The sequence below is a fragment of the Myxocyprinus asiaticus genome, chromosome 18, assembly GCF_019703515.2.
Source record: "Myxocyprinus asiaticus isolate MX2 ecotype Aquarium Trade chromosome 18, UBuf_Myxa_2, whole genome shotgun sequence".
Lineage (NCBI taxonomy): Eukaryota > Metazoa > Chordata > Actinopteri > Cypriniformes > Catostomidae > Myxocyprinus > Myxocyprinus asiaticus.
Window position 1 is genome coordinate 18,908,097 of NC_059361.1, and position 22,888 is coordinate 18,930,984.

Sequence of the window (22,888 nt, forward strand, 5' to 3'; positions counted from 1 at the left end):
TTCAGTTCTGCTCTAGTGTATTGAGGGGCTACAGTGCCTTGTTAAATCTGTATGTTTACAGTTTCAATACTGTTACGAATGTTGCCTATATGCTTACAAAAAATATAGCCTATTGCAACAGTTCCTGCTAGGAGAAGAAATTTTAATGATAGTGAGCGATTTTGGGTTTATAATCTGACGGTATCATTCGGACCGGGTAGGGTCGGGCCACACGGTCTCGGGTATGGGTCGGTTTGGGCAGACCTCTACTCCAAGTGCAAATTTAGTTTAAGAGTGCAGCTGGGAAGTGGAATGTACCTATAGAATTGGGCTAAACATGCTTAATTATTATGGTTCCAAGTACACTGAAAAAAAAATCTAAAAATGTGTTTCATGTGGTAACATCTAAATAAACTGGTTATATTCAGTCAAAAATATAATTTTACATCAGTAAATTAATCAGAAAAAATTGTTACACCAACAAAATTCATTTTAAGGGTTTGATCAGTTAGCAATAGCTTTTTAAGGTGAAAAACGTTTTACAGTGTATAGGAACAATTGAACTAGAACTGCATACAGTATTTTATTTTTATGTGTTGAACGGAGCAGGAAGAACCCAAACCACCTTGCAGAATTTTGAGCAGGTAAACGCATGGCAGCCCAAACCAGTGCAGCAATGCGATTAAAACAAATTTATACGCTGCAGCCCCAGGAAACAGAAGAGGAGGAGGAACGATTATTTTAGATTGGAGAAATGCCAAACCCCTGATGATACTGCAAACTGGACATACTAATTATATTGTGGACATAATTATTATTTTAGAACTGTCTTTACAACACCACAAAACATCCCATGCCTCTGAAATATTCCTCTGACTGTATTGTTTCCTGCTGTACTTCTGTGCAATGAATCTGTTGGAGTCTGTTTACATGAGTTAAATGATTTATAGAACATCTCTTTCAGGATTCATGAAATTCAAAAGGCTTGAGGAAAAACAATCTCTGTGTCTTGTACCTCTTTCTGTTTGTGAGAGTGCATTACTGAATGGGAAGCAGTGAGTTGTGGTATCGAGAGTGGAAAGTATACGAGTTCCTAAAGTGAATATGACAGATCTCAGAGAGAAAAATCTAATTTTTAACAGTAGTCTTACAAGTCTGATGAAGAGAACAGCAATTTGACTTTTCGTATCTTTTTAGATATATCCATCCATTCCCGCTAGTAAACAATACATTAAGAAGATGGTATTTTGATGGCAGCCATGGTGTAAAGCTCTCCAATTCTTTTGTAGTTTTTGTTTGTTTGTCCTGTGTTTAGTAATCTTTTTCCAGTCAGTTTTACGAGCTGGCATGCTGGTCAGGCTTCATCAGCGTGGCTTTTGAACAGCGCTGCCGAATATTCATCTAGCGAATCTCTGCTCTCTTCCTAACAAAATGGATGAACTACATCTCCTCACCCATCCAAACAAGGACTTTTCAACCTCTGCTGCCTTGTGCTTCACAGAAACCTGGCTGAGTGAAGCCATTCCGGACAGTGCATTACATTTGCCAGGCTTTCAGTTGTTCAGAGCGTATCGCATCACGGATTTAACAGGGAAAACGAGAGGCGGTGGAACAATATTTTACATCAGTGAAAGTTGGTGTATAGATGTAACAACGTTAAAGAAGATTAATTTGGAAGCACTCTTTATTAACTATAAGCCTTTCTACTAGGCGCGGGAGTTTTCCTTGTTTATTCTGGTGAGTGTTTATATCACGCCACATGCGTGTGTGAATGCAGCACTGCAAAAGCAGGCTGATCAAATCACAGACATGGAACAACAATACCCAGACTCAGTTATTATTATTCTTGGGGATTTTAACAAACCTCACATGTGAACTGCCCAAATACAAACAGCACATTACATGCTCAACAAGAGACTGCATTTATTTACATTTATGCATTTGGCAGATGCTTTTATCCAAAGTGACTTACAGTGCACTTATTACAGGGACAATCCCCCCAGAGCAACCTGGAGTTAAGTGTCTTGCTCAAGGACACAATGGTGGTGGCTGTGGGGATTGAACTGGCAACCTTCTGATTAACAGTTATGTGCTTTAGCCCACTACGCCACCACCACTCACAGTACAGGTGTTCCAAATAAAGTGCTCAGTGAGTGTATGTTACTGTGTTAACATATAATCCTAAGGATCGGAGATGGGTTGACAAATGGTCATGAAAAAGGAAATAATTATTATTTTGGTGCAGGAAACTTTGACTTTTAATACAAGGGGACTTCAGGAAAAAATTATTAGACTCCAATAAGTCACCTAAATGCTCATTTTATTTATCATTTAAATATACTGAATCATTGCAACAATAAAGGATGCATATCGCTCTGTCCCTCAAGCAGCTCTGGGACTCTCTGATCACTGTCTGGTTCATCTTCTTCCAACCTACAGGCAGAAACTAAAATCAGCTAAACCTATAGTAAAGTCTGTAAAGCGATGCACCAATGAAGCAGAGCTGGAACTACAAGCCTGCTTTGACTGCACTGATTGGAGTGTATTTGAGGCTGCAGACACCAGTCTGGATGAGCTCACAGATACTGTGATCATATATCACTTTCTGTGGGGATATGTGCATTCCTACTAGGACTTATTTAACATACAACAATGACAAACTGTGGTTTACAGCAGAGCTCAGGCAGCTTCGTCAGGCAAAAGAGGACGCTTACAAAGGTGGGGATAAAGTCTTGTACATTCAGGCCTGGAACACACTGAATAAGGAAATCAGAGTGGCTAAAAGAAGCTATTCTGATAAGCTGAAAAACAAGTTTTCAGCTAATGACCCTGCATCAGTGTGGAGTGGCCTGAAACAACTTACTAACTACAGGACTCCTACCCCCAACACTGTAGTGGACCAACAACTGGCTGACGACCAGAATATGTTCTACTGTAGATTTGAAAGGCCCAGTCTCACACCCCACACCCGCTCTGACCATCACTTCACACAAACATCAACATCTCCTGCAACACCCCCTCCTCCCCCCTCCTGCTACTCAATCTGCACTTAAGATCTGTGAAGAGGAGGTGTGCCGTGTCTTCTGAAAACAAAAGACAAGGAAAGCACAGGGCCCAGACGTTGTCTCACCCACTTGTCTAAAATCTTGTGCTAACCAGCTGGCCCCCATCTTCACACTGATCTTCAATAGATCACTGGAGCAGTGTGAAGTCCCATGCTGCTTCAAATGCTCAAGCACCATTCCTGTCCCAAAGAAACCCAAAATCACAGGACTTAATGACTACAGACCCGTCACTCTGACGTCTGTGGTCTTGAAATCATTTGAGAGACTGGTGTTAGCCCACCTGAAGGACATCACTGGACCCTTTCTAGATCCCCTTCAATTTGCTTATTGAGCAAACAGGTCTGTGGATGATGCAGTTAACATGGGATTGCATCATATCCTGCAACATCTGGACAGATCAGGGACATATGCAAGGATCCTTTTTGTGGACTTCAGTTCAGTTTTCAACACCATCATCCCAGCTATTCTTCAGACTAAATTACACCCACTCTCTGTTCCCACATCTATCTGTCAGTGGATCACCAGCTTTCTGACGAACAGGCAGCAATTAGTGACACAGGGTAAATTCACTTCCAGCACATGTACAATCATCACTGATGCCCCCCAGGAATGTATGCTCTCCCACTACTCTTGTCCCTGTATACAAATGACTTCACCGCCAAGGACCCCTCTGTCAAGCTCCTGAAGTTTGCAGATGACACTACTGTCATCGGCCTCATCCAAGATGACAATGAGTCTGTATACAGAAGGGAGGTTGAACGGCTGGCTCACTGGTGTAGTCAAAACAGCCTGGAGCAGAACACTTTCAAAACGGTGGAGATGATTGTAGACTTTAGGAGGAACACCCCATCATTGACCCCCCCTCACCATTCTAAACAGCACTGTGGCAGTAGTGGAGTCATTCAGGTTCCTGGGCACTACCATCTCACAGGACTTGAAGTGGGAGACCCATATTGACATTGAAAAAGGCCCAGCAGAGATTGCACTTCCTTCGCCAGTTGAGGAAGTTCAACCTGCCACAGACGCTCATGATACAGTTCTATTCAGCAGTCATTGAGTCTGTCCTCTGCACTTCAGTAACTGTCTGGTTTGGTGCAGCTATGAAATTGGATATCAGAAGACTACAAAGGACAGTTCGGACTGCTGAGAGGATTATTGGTTGCCCCCTGCCCTCCCTTCAAGAACTGTACACTTCCAGAGTGAGGAAAAAGGCTGGAAAAATCACTCTGGACCCCACTCACCCAGCCCACTACCTTTTTGAACTGTTGCCTTCTGGCAGGCGCTACAGAGCACTGAGCACCAGAACCGTCAGGCACAGGAACCGTTTTTTCCCCTCAGGCTATCCATCTCATGAACAATTAAAACTGCCCCATTGAGCAATAATTAATGTGCAATACACAGCTTAGTCTATTTATATTTATCCAACATATCACACCTCTTCTGCCATTACATTCACTTGCTTCTGTATATAACAGATTTGTATTTGTATATTGTAAACACACACACACACACATATATATGTATATGTGTGTGTTTTTGTGTGTGTGTGTGTGTAGTCCTATTGTGTATTTCCATATATATTTTATTTTCTATTCACTTTTATTTTTATTCTATATTTTTATTATTATCTCTGTCTTGTTGTTGTATTGTTTGTGCACTGAAAGCTTCTGTTACCAAGACAAATTCCTTGTATGTGTAAGCATACTTGGCAATAAAGCTCATTCTGATTCTGATTCTAAAGTCTCAATCTGTTGCCACCTGTGAACCACTCTTATTAATACATCTTTCTGCTAATACTAAGGTTCAACTGATTGCATGCAATATCAGGTTTTTTTATTCCCCAGTGTGTGCAGTAATTGTCCCCTCATGTTGATGGGCATTCAATAATAAATAAATAAAAAATCAGACAACCTGCTGTAGTACTATGAGTTCAGTCAGAGTCATGCCTGAATGGAAATCTCTTTCATGTAATTTCTTTTAACTGAATTATGTTATCACCATAATTTCAACCGAATGCACTTCTTATTCAGATGAAACATGCTCTTGAATAATTATGTTGTGAAATCTGCATGGTTTGAAAAGGTGCCTGTCTTTTTATTTTGTGCTTCTGCAGCCCATAACTTTGACTTATGAAAGGCCTGTTTTTAACAAGCTGAAGAATTGAGATTCATATGCCGTCACCATAGCACAGTGCAGTGCAAGAGAATTCTTATTCTCTGTGCAAATGAAGTCACAATAAATTAACTGCTTTCTGACAGGAATCTTCTTCAAACTTCGGAGAGAGTCTCTGAAATGCTTTCCAAACAGACCATTCCTCTCAACCCACTCTCTTCTTGAAATTCAAACCTCAGATGACAGGACTGTGCAGCTTTAGGCTCGGCTGATGATTGCTTGACTCTAAACTACCTTTTTTGTCATTTAAAGTCTTATTTCTTTCTTTCTTAAATTAAACTGTTGATTAGGGTGCATATTTAACAGTTTTAAAGAACACTTACTTAATAAATAGTGGAATAAATATTTGTGCAAAATCTGATTATCAATGTTTTCTTAGCAAGATCTGAGAATGTTCCAAAGAGCATCTTGTGCGTTTCAATGGAAACAAAGAAATATGACCTTTTGTTCAAAGGAGTTAGCATGGTTAATGTTACAGATGTTCTTATTTATATAATACAAAAGTTCTTAATTTAATATATGCCATGACATGCCAGTCTATATATATATATATATATATATATATATATATATATATATATATATATATATATATATATATATATATATATATATACAGTTGTGTTCAAAAGTTTGCATACCCTGGCAGAAATTGTGGCATTGATTTTGATTTTGAAATATGACTGATCATGCAAAAAAAGCAAAGGCTTCTTTCTGGCAACTCGACCATGCAGCTCATTTTTGTTCTAATATCGTCATATTGTGCTCCTTGAAACAACCACACCGTCGTTTTCCAGAGCAGCCTGTATTTCTCCTGAGGTTACTTGTGGGTTTTTCTTTGTATCCCGAACAGTTCTTCTGGCAGTTGTGGCTGAAATCTTTCTTGGTCTACCTGACCTTGGCTTGGTATCAAGAGATCCCCAAATATTCCTCTTCTTAATAAGTGATTGAACAGTACTGACTGGCATTTTCAAGGCTTTGGATTTATTTTTATATCCTTTTCCATCTTTATAAAGTTCCATTACCTTGTTACGCAGGTCTTTTGATAGTTCTTTTCTGTTCCCCATGGCTCAGTATCTAGCCTGCTCAGTGCATCCATGTGAGAGCTAACAAACTCATTGACTATTTATACACAGACACTAATTGCAATTTAAAAAGCCACAGGTGTGGGAAATTAACCTTTAATTGCCATTTAAACCTGTTTGTGTCAACTTGTGTGTCTGTAACAAAGCCAAACATTCAAGGGTATGTAAACTTTTGATCAGGATATATATATATATATATATATATATATATATATATATATATATATATATATATATACAGTTGCTGTAAAGAATGCTCAAAGTCACACAACTTTCAACTTTCAACAAAGACACATGAAAACTTTGACACTGTATAACATCAGTGTTCATCACGAATCTTGCCAGATCCTTTGATATCAAAGTACACAGACATCATATAGTACCAAATCATAATTATCAGTTTTGCATTTGAATTTATGGATATTGGATAAATATAATACAATTGTCTTATCCCCTTACTATTATTTTATTATTTATTGTTTTCCCTATATGACCATCAGCTTTTCAGAACATTTTAGTATCATATACCATATACATACTTGGGAAACCTGTCTGAAAATAGTCATTCTTTGTGCAGTTCCATTTGGTGCCAATAGCTAAACATTTAGTATGAAAAACATTGTTTTAAAAACGTCATGGTTACTTGTGTAACCTCCGTTCCCTGATGGAGGGAACGAGACATTGTGTCGATGTAGTGACACTAGGGGTCACTCTTGGGAGCCCGAGACACCACTGGTCTTTGATAAAAGGCCAATGAAAATTGGTGAGTGGTATTTGCATGCCACTCCCCCAGACATACGGGTATAAAAGGAGCTGGCGTGCAACCACTCATTCAGGTTTTATGCTGAGGTGCTGAGACAAGGTCCGGCCATTTCAGCGGGTAGTTCAGCATTGTGGCAGGAGGGACACAGCGTCTCGTTCCCTCCATCAGGGAACAGAGGTTACACAAGTAACCATGACGTTCCCTATCTGTCACTCACTCGAAGTTGCGTCGATGTAGTGACACTAGGGGTCGCTATACAAAACGCTGCAGCTGGCTGAACTGTGTTACGTGAACTGGCGGTGTGTGACAGGTAGACCACTGTGTGCCTCGTAGCCAGTGCACCAGGCCGACACATAACCTCCCCCAACATAGTTATGAGTGTCGAATGGCCCTTTGGGGACAAGTCAACTTCCCAAAAGATAGAGACAGGCTAGCCCAGTCGTGGCCTCTTTTCCCCTTTTTTTCCCACTCCCTAAAAAAGGGGGGAATATCCAACTGGGCCGACCAGGTCAAGTCAGGGGGTGTCCCTCCCAAGGGGAGGACACCGCGGAGACCAGACCTCGCCCAGAGAGAGGGGGGATATTTAAGTGGAAAATACGTCACATGGTCTTGCTGAACTAAGTCAGGATTATGTCATGTGGGGAAGTCTCATGGTAGGTCCTACCCAACAGGGGAAGAGTTACTACAAACATGGAGACTGTGGCAGAGGGGCCTCTGCCCAAGGAAGATGCAGTTTGCCAACAGGGAAACGAATTAGCGGAAGATATACATCGAATGGGGTTACCTTACAGGGAACCACCACATGTGGAGCACCTACCCCAGAACAGGGCTTTTAGTTAGCACGTGTACTGGGCCGGCAGCGAGTCTCTCCGAAAACTTGACTGCCACAGGGCTCGGAGGAAGTCAACCAAGGAACATAGTTTGTGAACACTTCTGGGAATTAATGGCACACATCTTCAGCTCAGAGGAGGTGAAAGGTGCTATGTGCAAGCGATACACCCGGCCGGCTATCCCGGGCTTATCTGCTTGTATTGCATGCTACTACCCGGGACGAAACCGGTTCCACCCAGAGGTTGTAGAACCTCGCAAAGGTGTTGGGTGTTGCCCAGTCCGCTGCTCTGCAAATGTCTGTTAGAGAGGCACCCCTGGCCAGGAACCAGAAGGCCGCTACACCCCTGGTAGAATGGGCTCATAGCCCTACCGGAGGCGGCACGTCCTGGGCGTGATATGCCATAGCTATGGTGTCAATGAACCAGTGGGTGATGCTCTGCTTGGAGACAGCGCTTCCTTTCTGCTGTACACCAAAGCAGACAAAGAGCTGCTCAGAGATCCTAAAGCTCTGTGTGCAATCCAAATAGATGCGTAAAGCACACACCGGACACAGCAACGACAGGGCTGGATCTGCCTCCTCCTAGGGCACCACTCACAGGTTCACCACCTGGTCCCTAAAAGAGGTCGTGGGAACCTTGGGCACATAGTCCGGTCAGGGTCTCAGGATCACGTGAGAGTAGCCCGGACCGAACTCCAGGCACGTTTCGCTGACAGAGAACGCTTGCACGTCTCCTACCTTCTTGATGGAGGTGAGTGCAGTCAGGAGGGCAGTCTTCAAGGAGAGTGCCTTAAGCGCAGCTGACTGCAAAGGCTCAAAGGGGGCTCTCTGTAGACCCTGAAGAACTACAGAGAGGTCCCATGAGGGAACGAGGCACGGTCTAGAGGGGTTCAAACTCCTGGCACCTCTCAGGAACCTGATGATCAGGTCGTGCTTCCCTAAGGACTTACCGTCCACTGTGTCGTGGTGTGCTGCTATAGCAGTAACGTACACCATCAAGGTGGAAGGGGACAGCTGCCCTTCCAACCTGTCCTGCAGGAAGGAAAGCACCGAACCGACTGCACATCTCTGGGGGTCTTCCTGTCGGGATCAACACCACTTAGCGAACAGACACCACTTAAAGGCATACAGGAACTTCGTAGAGGGGGCCCTAGCCTGAGTGATCGTGTCTACCACCGCGGGTGGTAGACCGCTTAGGTCTTCCACGTCCCGTCCAGGGCCAGACATGGAGATTCCAGAGATCTGGTCACGGGTGTGAGATAGTGCCCCCTCTCTGAGAAAGAAGGTCCTTCCTCAGGGGAATTCGCCGGGGGGGGGGGGGGGGGTGGTGTATGGGCTGTCGTGAGGAGCGTGAGGTCCGAAAACCACATCTGGGTGGGCCAGTAGGGTGCTACCAGGATGACCTGCTCCTCGTCCTCCCTGACCTTGCACAGAGTCTGTGAAAGTAGGCTCACTGGGGGAAACACATATTTGCGCAGACCAGGGGGCCAGCTGTGTGCCAGAGCGTCTATGCCGAGGGGTGCCTCGGTCAGGGTGTACCAGAGCAGGCAGTGGGAGGATATCTACCTATGCCTGCCTGAATCAACTCCAAATCAGCTGAACCACCTGAGGGTGGAGTCTCCACTCTCCCCTGAGGGTAACCTGCCATGACAGCGCGTCCGCTGCAGTGTTGAGGTCACCCGGGATGTGAGTGGCTCGCAGTGTCTTGAGGTGCTGCTGACTCCAGAGGAGGAGACGGCAGGCGAGTTGTGACATACAACGAGAGCACAGACCGCCTTGGTGGTTGACATATGCTACCGTTGCCGTGTTGTCTATCCGAACTAACACGTGCTTGCCCTGTATCAATGCGCAGGGCGAGCAGAATTGCCAGCAACTCGAGGCAGTTGATGTGCCAATGCAGCCACGGGGCCGTCCATAGGCCGGCGGCTGCGTGCCTGTTGCAAACAGCGCCCCGGCCCATTTTGGAGCTGTCTATCATGACCACGACATGCCTGGAGACCTGCTCTCGGGGAACACCTGCCCGTAGAAACGTGAGGTCGGTCCAAGGGCTGAAGAGGCGGTTACAGACCGCCGTGATGACCACGTGATGTGTCCCGCGGTGCCATGCCCATCTCAGGACTCGAGTCTGAAGCCAGTGCTGAAGCGGTCTCATATGTATCAACCTGAGCAGGGTGGCCACCACTGAGGATGCCATATGTCCCAGGAGCCTCTGAAAGAGTTTCAGTGGAACCACTGTTTTCTGTTTGAATGCCTTCAAACAGGCCAGCACCAACTGTTTACGCTCATTCGTGAGGCGTGCTGTCAATGAGACTGAGTCCAACTCCAAACCGAGAAAAGAGATGCTCTGAACCGGGAGGAGCTTGCTCTTTTCCCAGTTGACCCAAAGCCCTAATCGGCTGAGGTGCAAGAGCACCAAGTCCCTGTGTGCACACAACATGTCCCGAGAGTGAGCTAGGATTAGACAATCATTGAGATAGTTGAGAATGCGAATGCCCACCTCCCTTAACGGGGCAAGAGCTGCCTCTGCGACCTTCGTGAAGACGCGAGGGGACAAGGACAGACCGAAAGGGAGGACCTTGTACTGATACGCCCGACTCTCGAATGCAAACCGGAGGAAGGGTCTGTGTCGAGGTAGAATCGAGACATGAAAGTACGCATCCTTCAGGTCTACCGCTGCAAACTAATCTTGATGCTGGACGCTCGCCAGAATGAGTTTTTGCATCAGAATCTTGAACTGGACTCTGTGTAAAGCCCGGTTCAGCACTCGCAGGTCCAAGATTGGCTGCAACCTACCACCTTTTTTCGGTACGATGAAGTAGTGGCTGTAAAACCCCTTCCTCATCTCGGCCGGAGGGACAGGTTCTATCACACCCTTCCATAGGAGGGTGGCGATCTACTTGCGCAAGGTAGCAGCGTTTTCGTCCTTCACCAAGGTGAAGTGGATACCGCTGAACCTGGGCTGATGCCTGACGAACTGAATCGCGTAGCCGGAAAGCGCAAGTCACGCATTCAAGCTCCGTGCGAGGGGGACCAAAGGGACAATCTCATCGGACGTACCAGCAGGTGGGGCCTCGCGGCGGGGCTGAGCTCGAGGTGCCACACCATGTCGGGGCCGTGCTTAGTCTAGGGACATCGAAGCACTTACCTGGCTCCTTGTGACCACCCCCAGAACAGCCTGGGACGGGGGAGGAAGAGGTCTGTCCTCACAACCCGTGGAGTCTGTCACATCGGGGTTGGATCTGTGCCACAGCTGGGCACGCAGGGGCGGGGAGACCGCCGCTGGAGCACCAATCCTGCAAGGGTAAAAAGGTGGATGGTGATCGTGATGACGGCCGTGCACACCGGGTATGTGACCCAGGGAATGAGGAAACTGCTCCTTTGCTGAACTGTTGAGTACCACAGCCACTTGGGCATGTGGAAAAATCAAAAGAAAAGGCAACAAAAGATTCTTCACCCGGCCCTCCACCAGGGGATGGAGTGGTCTTCCTACCAGCTCCAAAGCAGTGGGTTTCGTCGACCCTGGGTGGCCCGTCTGCTTCCTGCGGTGGGCTCCACGCCGGGGCCGGGCCGAAGGGGCGGGCTGTGGCAGAGCCGGTGCAGTCACCGCAGGAGGATGCCCTTGGCGACGAGCAGGCGGGGTGTGGGATCTTGAGCCGTGCCGGGGCAGGATATGCCGGATAGCCTCCGTCTGCTGCTTCACTGTCGAGAACTGCTGGGCAAAGTCCTCGACGGTGTCGTCGAATAGGCCAGCCTGGGAGATAGGGGCAGCAAGGAAGTCTTTTCGGCCTCACCCATCTCGACCAGGTTGAGCCAAAAGTGGTGCTCCTGGACCACTAATGTGGACATCGCCCACCTGAGAGACCCATGACCTTTGAGCGCAGCTCCTGCATCAGATCTGTGGCAGAACTACCCTCGCGCCGTTCTTTTAGTGCCTTGGTTTGGTGGACCTGCAGGAGAGCCATGGCGTGCAGGGCAGAGGCGGCTTGTCCAGCAGCACTGTAGGCTTTGGCCATCAGAGATGATGTGAACCTACAGGGCTTGGACGGAAGCTTTGGGCATCTGCGCCAGGTGGTGGCGCTCTGCGGGCATAGGTGCACCGCGAGTGCCTTATCCACCGGGGGAATCGCCGTATAGCCCCTGGCTGCCCTGCCATTGAGGGTAGTGAGGGCGGGGGAACTGAGAAATCGGGACCGGGCAGTAAAAGGTGCCTCCCACAATTTTGTCAGCTCCTCATGCACTTCCGGGAAGAAAGGCACTGGAGCAGGGTGTGGCTGCTTTGAGTGGCGCCATGAGCCCAGGAACCAATCATCGAGCCACGAGGGTTCGGGGGAGAGCGGAGGGTTCCACTCTAGCCCGACGCTCGCGGCTGCCCGGGAAAGCATGTCTGTCATTTCCGCATCGGCCTTTGACTGGGCAATCGTCCCCGAAGTGGGGAGCCCAGCTGAGGCTTCTGCATCCGACTGGACAAGCCCGCTCTCTGATGCTGCACTTGAGAGCTCATCAGCTTCGCGGGCTCCGAACAAGAGGTCGAACTCACAGTGAGACGAGCCGGCGGACTCATCCGGAAGCCCGATCGGGGCAGACGAGCGTGCTGGGGAATGGGAGGTCCGCGGGGGTATACCCGGTGGAAGCGGTCCCATTGGGGTCCCCAAATCGCCCCCAGTTTCTGACGAAAGCAAGCCGCGACCACAACATTGCCATGGTCATGTTCTCGCAGTGAGTACATGAACCATCCATGAACGCTGTCTCCCCGTGGGTCGCGCCCAGACACGAAAGACAGCGATCGTGACTGTCTGAAGTTGAGAGGTAACGACCACAACCAGGAATAACACACAAACGGAAAGGCATCTTTAAAAAGTGTGTGCTGCTCTTTTAGAGAAATATACTCTTTTAGGAAAATATACTCTCTTTTTTCTGCCGAAGCGCCCAGGGGCGTTCTCTGCAGCGCACCAGTGCAGAGGAGGGAGAAGCCGCTGAAATGCGCCATCAGACCCAGCAGAGGTGAATGAACAGTCAGCTCAGTAAACATCGACCGTTTGGCTCCGAAGAGAAAATCTGAATGAGTGGTTGCACGCCAGCTCCTTTTATACCCGTATGTCCGGGGGAGTGGCATGCAAATACCACTTGCCAATTTTCATTGGCCTTTTATCAAAGACCAGAGGTGTCTTGGGCTCCCAAGAGTGACCCCTAGTGTCACTACATCGACACAACATCGAGTGAGTGACAGATAGGGAACTCAAAAGTTGAGAAAAAGTTGAGAAAATTAAGACATCTCTTGCATCACATTGCAATGAACATTTGAGTTTCTTCAACTTTTTATATTTTAAACTTTACAAGTATCTATAAGCTAAACATTTTTGTTGTGAGAGTTGCTTTGGTCAGAAGTTGAGAAAAGTTGAAAATCTATTGCATCCTGTTGCCATGTCTTTTTGAGTTTCTCAACTTTTTATTTTATACAGTATGAATTTCAGTAAAAGCCGCTCTATCCTTGATGATTTTATCTTCTTGTGCAGCATTGCACAACAGACATACCTGTATGAAAAAAAAAATCAGTGTTGATCTCTCATATGGTGTCATAGACAATCTTGTCAGGATCACATCAAAGGATTTCATATAGGCTATTCATTATGATGACTAAGGGTGCTCATTTATGCTGAGATATACAACGCCTTAATGTCTACAAACACAGTTTCCATTGGACATAAAAGTCTACATGATGTCTATATGATGTGTTTGATGGCATGAAATTCATGCAAGAGAGTCAAGAGAAATCATTTTCCTCTCAACTCTCCCATGTGAGTCACAAAGGATTTTTATGCATTTTTAATTGATGGCAAGGTCGGCCTGCCATCTTGACATAATCTCCCTGTCCTCCACATCTCTTGAGCTCTTCTGCATATGAGTAAATAAAGACAGATGAGAACTGTTTGCCAATAAGAACAGAAATGTCTAAATCTCAATGCCAGCTCTATGATTTCTATTCAAAAATGAATTATGTGCATTTAATGATTGGTAATACCATACACTGTTTTCATTATCTTCTTGTGGTGATGTTATGCATTACATTTTAGACACTGTCGGATTTTTCCAGCCCTCTCTTTTTGGTTCTGTCAATGCAGTTTATCTGCAATATGTTTTATTATACTTATAAATATATTAGTGCTGTTACATTATAATATCATATGGATATTTTAGATCCCCTACCCAACCCTATTCCTAAACCTAACCACTTTTCAACAATATAAAAGAAGTACATTCCCAATACTTTATTTCACAGATGAAAAAAAGCACTATAAAAGTATTCCAAATAATACAATAGCTTTGTGTGAGGAACAGAGTGAAACTTAAGGTTTTAATTGCTGAAAATGTCCCCCCTCAGTCAAGGCAGTCACATCTCATTCAAAAGATTCATCCAAACTTGAGTTAGTTGCAAATGGTCACAAGACACATGAGAGCCAATGGCATTTGACATCACTAATGTCAAATCTGTGTCGTAACGCTTCTTGCAGTGGCAATTTTTGAATGCTAAAGTGAGTGCAGTGATTTGATACAGTGGATGCATGACATGCCAGAGGCAGCTTTTGATGTCTATGCAGTATAGTGACGCAAAGGGCTCTTGCACAAGTGTCCGCATTTGTTGCCTTGGGAGTGAGAATGGGTTGGATTTGTTGTTGTTTTGTTTTGTATTTCCATATCTCACAAAACAAAATCAATATGTATGAAGAGAGGTAATTCTCTTCATACATTGTTTCTATATAATATATTGCAAAATGTATGAGACAGTGATTTACAGATAATATATTTAATCTCTGAAAGTTATTGAGGTGTCAGTGCACAAGGGAAGTTATGTCTCTCCACAGAGCAGGTGGTAGCTGAAACTAATCTCGCTTGTACACCTGCGAAAGCTCAAGATGTTCAACAAGAGGTCATGGATCATGCTCAAGTTCACCATGCAGTGTTAGTTGAAAAATTGTTTAAGCAGCATCTGGGAGTTTTCACACCTAAAATCTGAATTAGAGTCAGAGTGCTACAAAAGCATTCTGATTTCAATAAATGTGCAACATTAAAGCCCATCAAGGTAAAGTGACTTATGGTCACCAATAAAAATGAGACTAACAACTATATAAAGTCATGTCTAATCTGCTGTCATTGAGCTGCCCAAATAAAAAGCCCATCAAGGGTACACTCAACTGCACTTTCCTTAACATAGTTTATTAATCATCGATCATGATGAATTTAACACTGTATATAACATTTTCCCAGCAATCATTTCAGTCACAATCAATCAGACATTGCTGCATTCCAGGCCTGAATGACCTTGGTCCACTTTGTTGGCAAAAACACACCTGTAGGATACTGATCTAAAAATATATATATATATATATTGAATGTCTGCTGGCTTTCACACCAAAATAAAGTGTCACAGAAAAATAAAGAACAGCAGGCTTGCTCTTAAAGCTGAGGTGTGTCATTTCTGTGCCACTATTGTCACGGAAAAGAATTGCAAACATTTTTGAGACATTTTATTACACTGGTAGATAAAGACAAGAAATTAAGGGTAGAAAGAGAGGAGAATATGACCCATGCAGACTTAAACTCTGGTCTTCTATGAGCACCACAGCTCAAAATCAAACAAAGCCAGCGTTCCAAAAGAGTCTGGTAAATTCAACTGTTGTGTACCCATGTAATTCTGTTTGTGAGTGAACTAGTCTGAATTAAATAATTCTCACGCTTCATTACTCAACTCTGTCAGGGGATGAGTGGAGATGAAGGGACCCAAATGCAGAGGGAAACATTCAATGAGTTTATTAACAACAACGCTTGTAAACAGGGACAGGCTTACCCGGCAGCAGTTGCAGTGGTGAGCAGAGTCAAAAGCTATAGCTGCTCAGCGGGTTAAGGAATGAGTGTGTTAGTATGATGAGTGCATGCATTGTGGTAGCCAGGAGCAATCTGAAGAGAGTCCGTTGAAGCTGGTGTGGTGTGAAGCAAAGCCCAGGCGGGTTTCTCCCCCGACACATGGGCAGAGACAGAGGAATCCTTCTCCAAGGGAACTGGGCGACAATACAGGCAAAGGCGATGGTGAACAGGAAGGTAACCACACCTCTAGAGACAGGCAACCAACAGACACACAAGCAATCTCCAACTAAACAAGAGAGCATGGTTAACACTTGACAGCAAACAATAAACTGGCAAAGAAAGAGGGAAAACACAAGGAATAAGTAGGGAGTGCAATCAGTGAGAAGCAGGTGGAAAGTGTGAGAAATCATTGCCAGGATCAGTGCCTCCCATGGAAACGCTGATCACACATGCCGGCACCACCTGTGAGACACGAGGGAGAGAGAAAAACAAACAACAGCATGAGCCAGCACAAATGCCGGGACCGTGACAAACTCAACTCATTGCTTGTGCACTACAACACTGAACAGGGCTGGGTTTCCCAGTAATGCTGCAACTTAAGCTTTATTTTTTATTTTTTATTTATCCTTTATTTAACCAGAAAGGTCCCAATGAGATACAATATCTCTTCTACTAGGGAGTCCTTGTCAAGATGGGCAGCATAAAAAAAATAAATAAAAAAAAATCTCACAGAAATACAAAGAAGGACATAAAAACCACACAGTAAACAAAACATAGTAGGATCAAGGACTAAAGAAAAGAAAAAAGCAATAGAGATCATAAACTGATGTTAAAAGCATTTATGTTTTTCTATACAAACTGACTTTAAAATGCTTTTAAACAGATCAAGAGATGGTACAGATTCCATGTTTAGTATGCCTCGGAGCTCATTCCATGCATATGGAGCATGATTGGAAAAGGCAGTTCTACCTAGCTCTGTGCGGGTAGTTGGTGTCTTGAGTAAAAAAAATTCTGCTGATCTGGTGTTATACATGCTAGAAGAATATGTCAGCAAACTAGATATTAACAATCATCTTAACTAAAAGAAGTTTGTCTTCTCAACGTGAAAACAATGCAAAAATACTGGAAAACATGGAAATTGTATGTAACATTGTCAGGACGGGGAAAGTTATCAACTATTACCAAATTTAATACAAATAAATAATTATGCTTTGGTAGGACGGCTTCAGATGTATTGACCCAAGAAATGCATGTAATTTAAGTGCACGCAATGGAATAATAAAAAAGGGGCTCTCACATAGTCTAAAGTTTTGTTAATTTGGCTTGAAACTACAGTGGCTGTGAAGTGCAAAACAAAACAAGTCTGAAAACACAACAGCAAACCCAAAAACATAATTCACAGACACAGCAGCAAATCATAAAACACAATGGCAAACCCGAAAATAAAAGAACAAATCAGAAAACACAACGTCAAATCCTGAAACACAACAGCAAGTCAGAAAACACAATGGTAGGTCAAAAACATAAAAGCAAGACAGAAAACACAATGACAACTCAGTTGAAATGCAAAGGTAGATACCATAGCTTCTCACCTGATTGGCTGTGTGGATAGTATCTAGCCCTTTTTTAGAAAACAGAAAGCAAAAAGATTGAGTGGGATAAAGTTAGTTTAACATATATAGTAAAAGTATCTCAAAGGGAAAATATTTACAGTTAATTAGGATTAATCGTGTTTGTGTCAGATGCAAGAATTAGCTGATGTAGCAGAATTAATGTTAACGGTCAACCAACTGGTTCGTCCAGCGAATGTTCAGTATAATCGTTAGTCAATTCTGAGAAAATTGTATTCTCCTGGTCACAGAAAACAACTTTTCTTATTAAAATACAGTATTGTTCAAAGCATGTAACAAGATCGGAATGTTTTAGGGACCTAAATTTGTGAGCAGTGAACACAGCAACAATCTTAAGTGAATACAAACAACGGTTTATTAAACTCAGACGAAACACTGACTAAATGCTAAAAATTACGTTAACATACAACTCACACACACACACACACACAAAGCATACACACTAAGCAAGATGAATGGAATGTTAGAACCTTTTTCTTTTTTATGGACTTTTGGCTTTTTAATGGGATAGGGAAAGTAGAGAGGTGACAGGAAATAAGAGAGAGAAGAGTGGGAATGGGATCGGAAAAGACCTCACGAGACTCGAACTCGGATCACCTGTGATGCACCACATGTTATGAGCACAGCCTGCTAGGCTATGGCTCTGACAGGAATGTAAGAACCTTGAGATCATGGAGATTGGTGAAATATGACAGACCACTACTCGGGGTACCACCAGTAAGTCTTAATTTCATCGTACTCTAACAAAATAGAGTAGGTATCTTAAGCTTAATATATCAGTTTAGTGATGACTAAATTTAAGAAAGATATACTCGCCTCTGTTGTTGCCCTTGCTTGAAGAAAGAGAGTGAGTCCTTTGTTGAGTGCTGGATGATCTCGCTGAAGTAGTGGTTTTGAGGATCTGTAAGAGAGAGTCTGGTGGGTGAGCTTTGACTTCCTGGTGAAAATCAACTAACTATCTGTTCCAGGTAGTGGGTTTTTGACCCATGGAATGGACACAACTTTTAGGGTGTCTCAGCCAATCCTGGTGTTGGGTTTTGGTTGGAAGGGGGTCCTTTGTCTCTGGGACCACCCTCATTTGCATGTCATGAGTTTGTGGTTTAATTTAGTATTCCTTCTTATCCTGGCAGTACTGTGCATATTATGACAACATATACTCCAATATTCGGGAAATGAGAAGCTGATTGCAAAAGTGGGGTGCAAAGTTTGTGTCCTGACCTCTATGGAATATTTTCATTTAATCATTCAGTTAATCCATTTTGATAATTGAATTAATATCTATGTGATATGCAATGCTCTAAAAGTGACAATGTGTAATCAATGTACTATGAATAACTGCATTATGAATATAATTCAGTATGTTAGATATTTAATCATTCATTTATTGATTTAATTATAATTTACTCAGTTTAATAATCAAAGTGCAAATCAATGGAAAAATACAACTTAACTTCTCTATGGAGAATTACAGCCTCACTCTGTATGATCATTTTTTTGAATAACCAAGAAGGATATGTGTGTGTCGATACTAAAAGGATGATCTAATGTTTTAATTAGAGCAGAGTCAGGCACTACCTGGTGCCTGAAAGATGCAGATAATATATGTGTGTTAATTAGTGCTAGAAACAAGATGAAACAAATGTATGTGTGTAATAATACTGGAGCGATAGGGAAAGATGTGTGTGTTGAGGATCAAACACCTCCTGTTGCAGCGCACACATTTCTCCATCTTGCAGGGATGTTTTGTGTAATCAACAACTGTAATAAGGGAAATCATTTAATATACTAATCAAATTAATGCAGAAAGTAATGATTGTTAGTCAATATAAAATATGTAATAAAATGGAGTGATTTATGCATAAAAAATGTGTTACTCTGTAATAAAAGTCTATTTTTGGAATCAGAACTCTGCACCTCTGAGAAATCTTTGACTCGACTGTGCTTCGATTGCTGTTTTTGGGAATCTGCCATGACATAATTACTTGGTGTCAGAAGTGGGATTGAAACAGGAGCGGAGCGCAGGCTGCCGCGTCGGGCCACCAGGGGGCCACTCGAGGTAAGCAATTTTGCTTTTAGTATAACAGTTTGTGTAGTTCGGCACAGGTCTGCCCGTAGTTGTAAGAGCATTCTTAAGAAAAAAAATTAAAAAACAGACACATTTCTGATTTCAAAAGAATTTACTTGCATGCACAAATTTATGTATTACTGTTAAGTGGGCCTTGATGGATAACAGTGAAATTTTAAGATAAATGTATGTGTAGAAATTCCTACGGATACTGCTCTATTGCGTAGCGATAAGAGGTCTGCACGGGTAGGCAGGTACAGAAAGTCCTACGGATACCGCTCTGCTATATTAGCAAGAGGGCTGCACAGCTAGGCAAAAATCCTACTAATACCGCTTTTCATCGTGTCGAGGAAGTGAATCGGTGAGAGGGGCTGCTTGATATGTCGCCTAAGAGAGGCGGTAGAATAGTTTTAGAATTTTATTGTATTTTTGAGAGCTTTGTGTTTATAAAGGCCTTGTGTTTGTAAAAAATTTGAAAGTTGGAGTCGCGTGACGCCATGCGAGGGTCAGACGTGTGAAATGCGAGCTCTGCGCACTTTGCTAGTTTTTAATACTTTTTGTGTCATAAATCAGTGAGATTCGATACCCCCTGTTTCATAATTGTTTTATGAAGACAATATGTCAAAGAACTCAAAATCCTCAACTCTGGAGACATTAAAAGACACTTACGTGCTCAAGCTGACACCCCTGACCGGGCCGCAGACCAGGGACTCGGTTTAGATGGTGCGGCGGGAGAGATTCAGCGTCAACTGTCGAGCATGTCTGTGTAGGGCTTTACTGGTTGTTTAGATCAGTGTTACTATCAGAAATAATTAATCATTATTTCTTTAGTTATTAATTAATATTTAAATTAATTAATTGAATCTAACTCATTAAAACTTCATATGGGGCTCCAGTAAATGTAGTGTGCTACATTTAGGAGCAAGTTTGGTTATTAGCAATAATTAATAATTATCAAAGATAATTATTCATTATTAAAATCAATAGAACATTGATGAGAATCAATGTTAGCTTTTTTAAATCCTTTAAATCAACAATTATCAAAGATAATTGTTAATTGTTAACATCGATGAAACATTAATTAAAATTAACACTAGCTTATTGATCATTCAAATTCAATCATCAAAGATAATTATGAATTATCAAAAATCCATAGAACATTAATAAGGATTAACATTGACGGGGCACCACCCTGAAATTAGGGACTAATAACCAGATAGTAAAACAGTCTCAATATTAGATTGTTTTCTTAGGAAAATCGACATCCGAAGAATATCGATTTTCGGGAAAAAAAAACAATGAATGAAGGTTTGAATCCGAGCACTGACATCCCGTCAGCATGACACAGGTGTATGCAACACAAACCAAAACACTTCTCTTTGTAATATAAACAAAGTTTATTTATGCAGTAATATCAATTAATAATTAATACAATGCAGTCAATAAACTTCCGATTTACAACTATAAACTAAACAGTGATATGATTAGATATGGAAATAAAAATAATTCTATAACACATAAGGTGTGTGTGTGGGTGTGGGTGTGTGGTTAGTACGAGAGAGAGAGAGATGATGGCCCTAAAGCCGATTTCGCGATAGTGGGAGAGAAAGCAGCTGTGTTCATCACTCAGAGACACGGTGGACGGCTCGTAAAAGTCCCGCGTTATTTGACTCTTTAATGGATGAACTCAGTTGCTGTCTCACCCGTGATGGCGAAATTGCACAACAATCCAATTTGGTTGGACCACAATACAGAAAAACTAATTTGTGATAATTAATACCCTGAGTATTAATAATGAACAGACATGGCGGTCCGTAAACTGTACAAGCAACCTTGAAACACAAGAATAACACACTATAATCTTCTATCTCTGCCCAGACGTAAACCTTTTACTTGAATCACATGAGGACACAGGTAGAATGTGTTTTCCTCCATCCTTTAACTCTGACCCATTTCCTTGAGGCTTGGGTGATGACGGGAGGCCGTTTCCTCGCTCTGTCGGTGGGCGGTACGGCTGTTGATTCTCGGCGGGCTGGCGGAGAACTCAGAAATGTCGACTTGATTGAAGATGGAAGAGAAACCTTTAATCTCTTCACTTCTGTAGGCAAACGGATGAAGATGCGAATTGCTCGGTGGTCTCCTTCGGATCCGTTAGAGTGTTCGGTTGAACACAGAGTAATCTCAACTCGTCCAGCGAGATGGAGATTGTATGGCTACAGTTTCAAGTCGGACATTACTTCCTTGTGCCACGAGGTTGCACATGAGAGCAGCGTTGAACTGCGTCCACACACTGCAAGCAAAGTCGCTGGAAGCAAATCTCAAAAGCATTTCAGAGGTATTTCAACTCCTGATGATGTCATGTTTGAGGGACATTCTATTGTGTGCCTCATACAATAGGAGTTGAGAGTTTGATCCTTTAGTGAGCAAGGCTTCATGGATTTGTAGTCTGTTTTGGACTCCCTTTGTTTGATTTTGGCGTGATTTTTATCAGTAAGATTTACGACTTGGAAGGTGGGGGCTTGAGTTATGTTTTTACGACTGTGTTAGGCCTGCCTTTGTCTTCCATCTGAATACATGAGCCCCAACATTCCCCCCTTTGTTCTGAAGAGTTGGTTGTTGTCCAGCATCTTTAGAGCAACTGAAGGGCCTAACAGTTCTTGTCGGTTCACAGTAACTTGTGGGTTACGCCATCCATGTATTCCTGATAGGAAAGAAAAATGGTTGCACAGTCCATACAGTTCATTAGAGTTCACAGAGGCTTTATCATCTGGACAGAGATTGAGGCACATCGGGCATAGAACTTCTAGCTAATTCTAAAACTACATTCATCACACATAAACATTTCAAGTTATTGGAAGGCACAGCATTAACCATAACACAATCCTTTGTTGTTCTTTGGTCATAACACAAAATCAAAGTAGAACCTGACATTGTTACTAGGAACAAAATGTTAGAGGAAAGGAGGGTTAAAGGTTAAAAGGCTTATCCTTGGAAATGATGGGGTTAACCTGTGGGATGGGCTCAGACTGGTGTGTAAAACGCGGCTGTATGAGAAGTGAGTCCAGTCTGGCCTGTAGGTGTTGAATGTACCTGTACATGGTGTGTGCAATAATTGTGATGATCCAACCACTAAGGAGGAGCCAGAGGGCAACCAAACTGATAGGGTGTTCTCGGTAAGATGACGATCTGCTTATGTGACTATGAAATATAGTGGTCAAGCCAGTCGGTTTGTGACTGAACTTCACTAATTTCATCCCTTCAGCCTGAAGCTGCTGTCGAAGGGTGTCATCAACGGTGAGGCTGTGACTTCTAAATGTGTCCATGATCTCAATTTCTGCATCATTTTTGTCGACGTTGAGATGATGGAGGACAATATCGTCAATGTGCACGGTGGCTCCTTGGGGAACCATTAAGAACACTGTTTGGTTTGGCAGCCTTA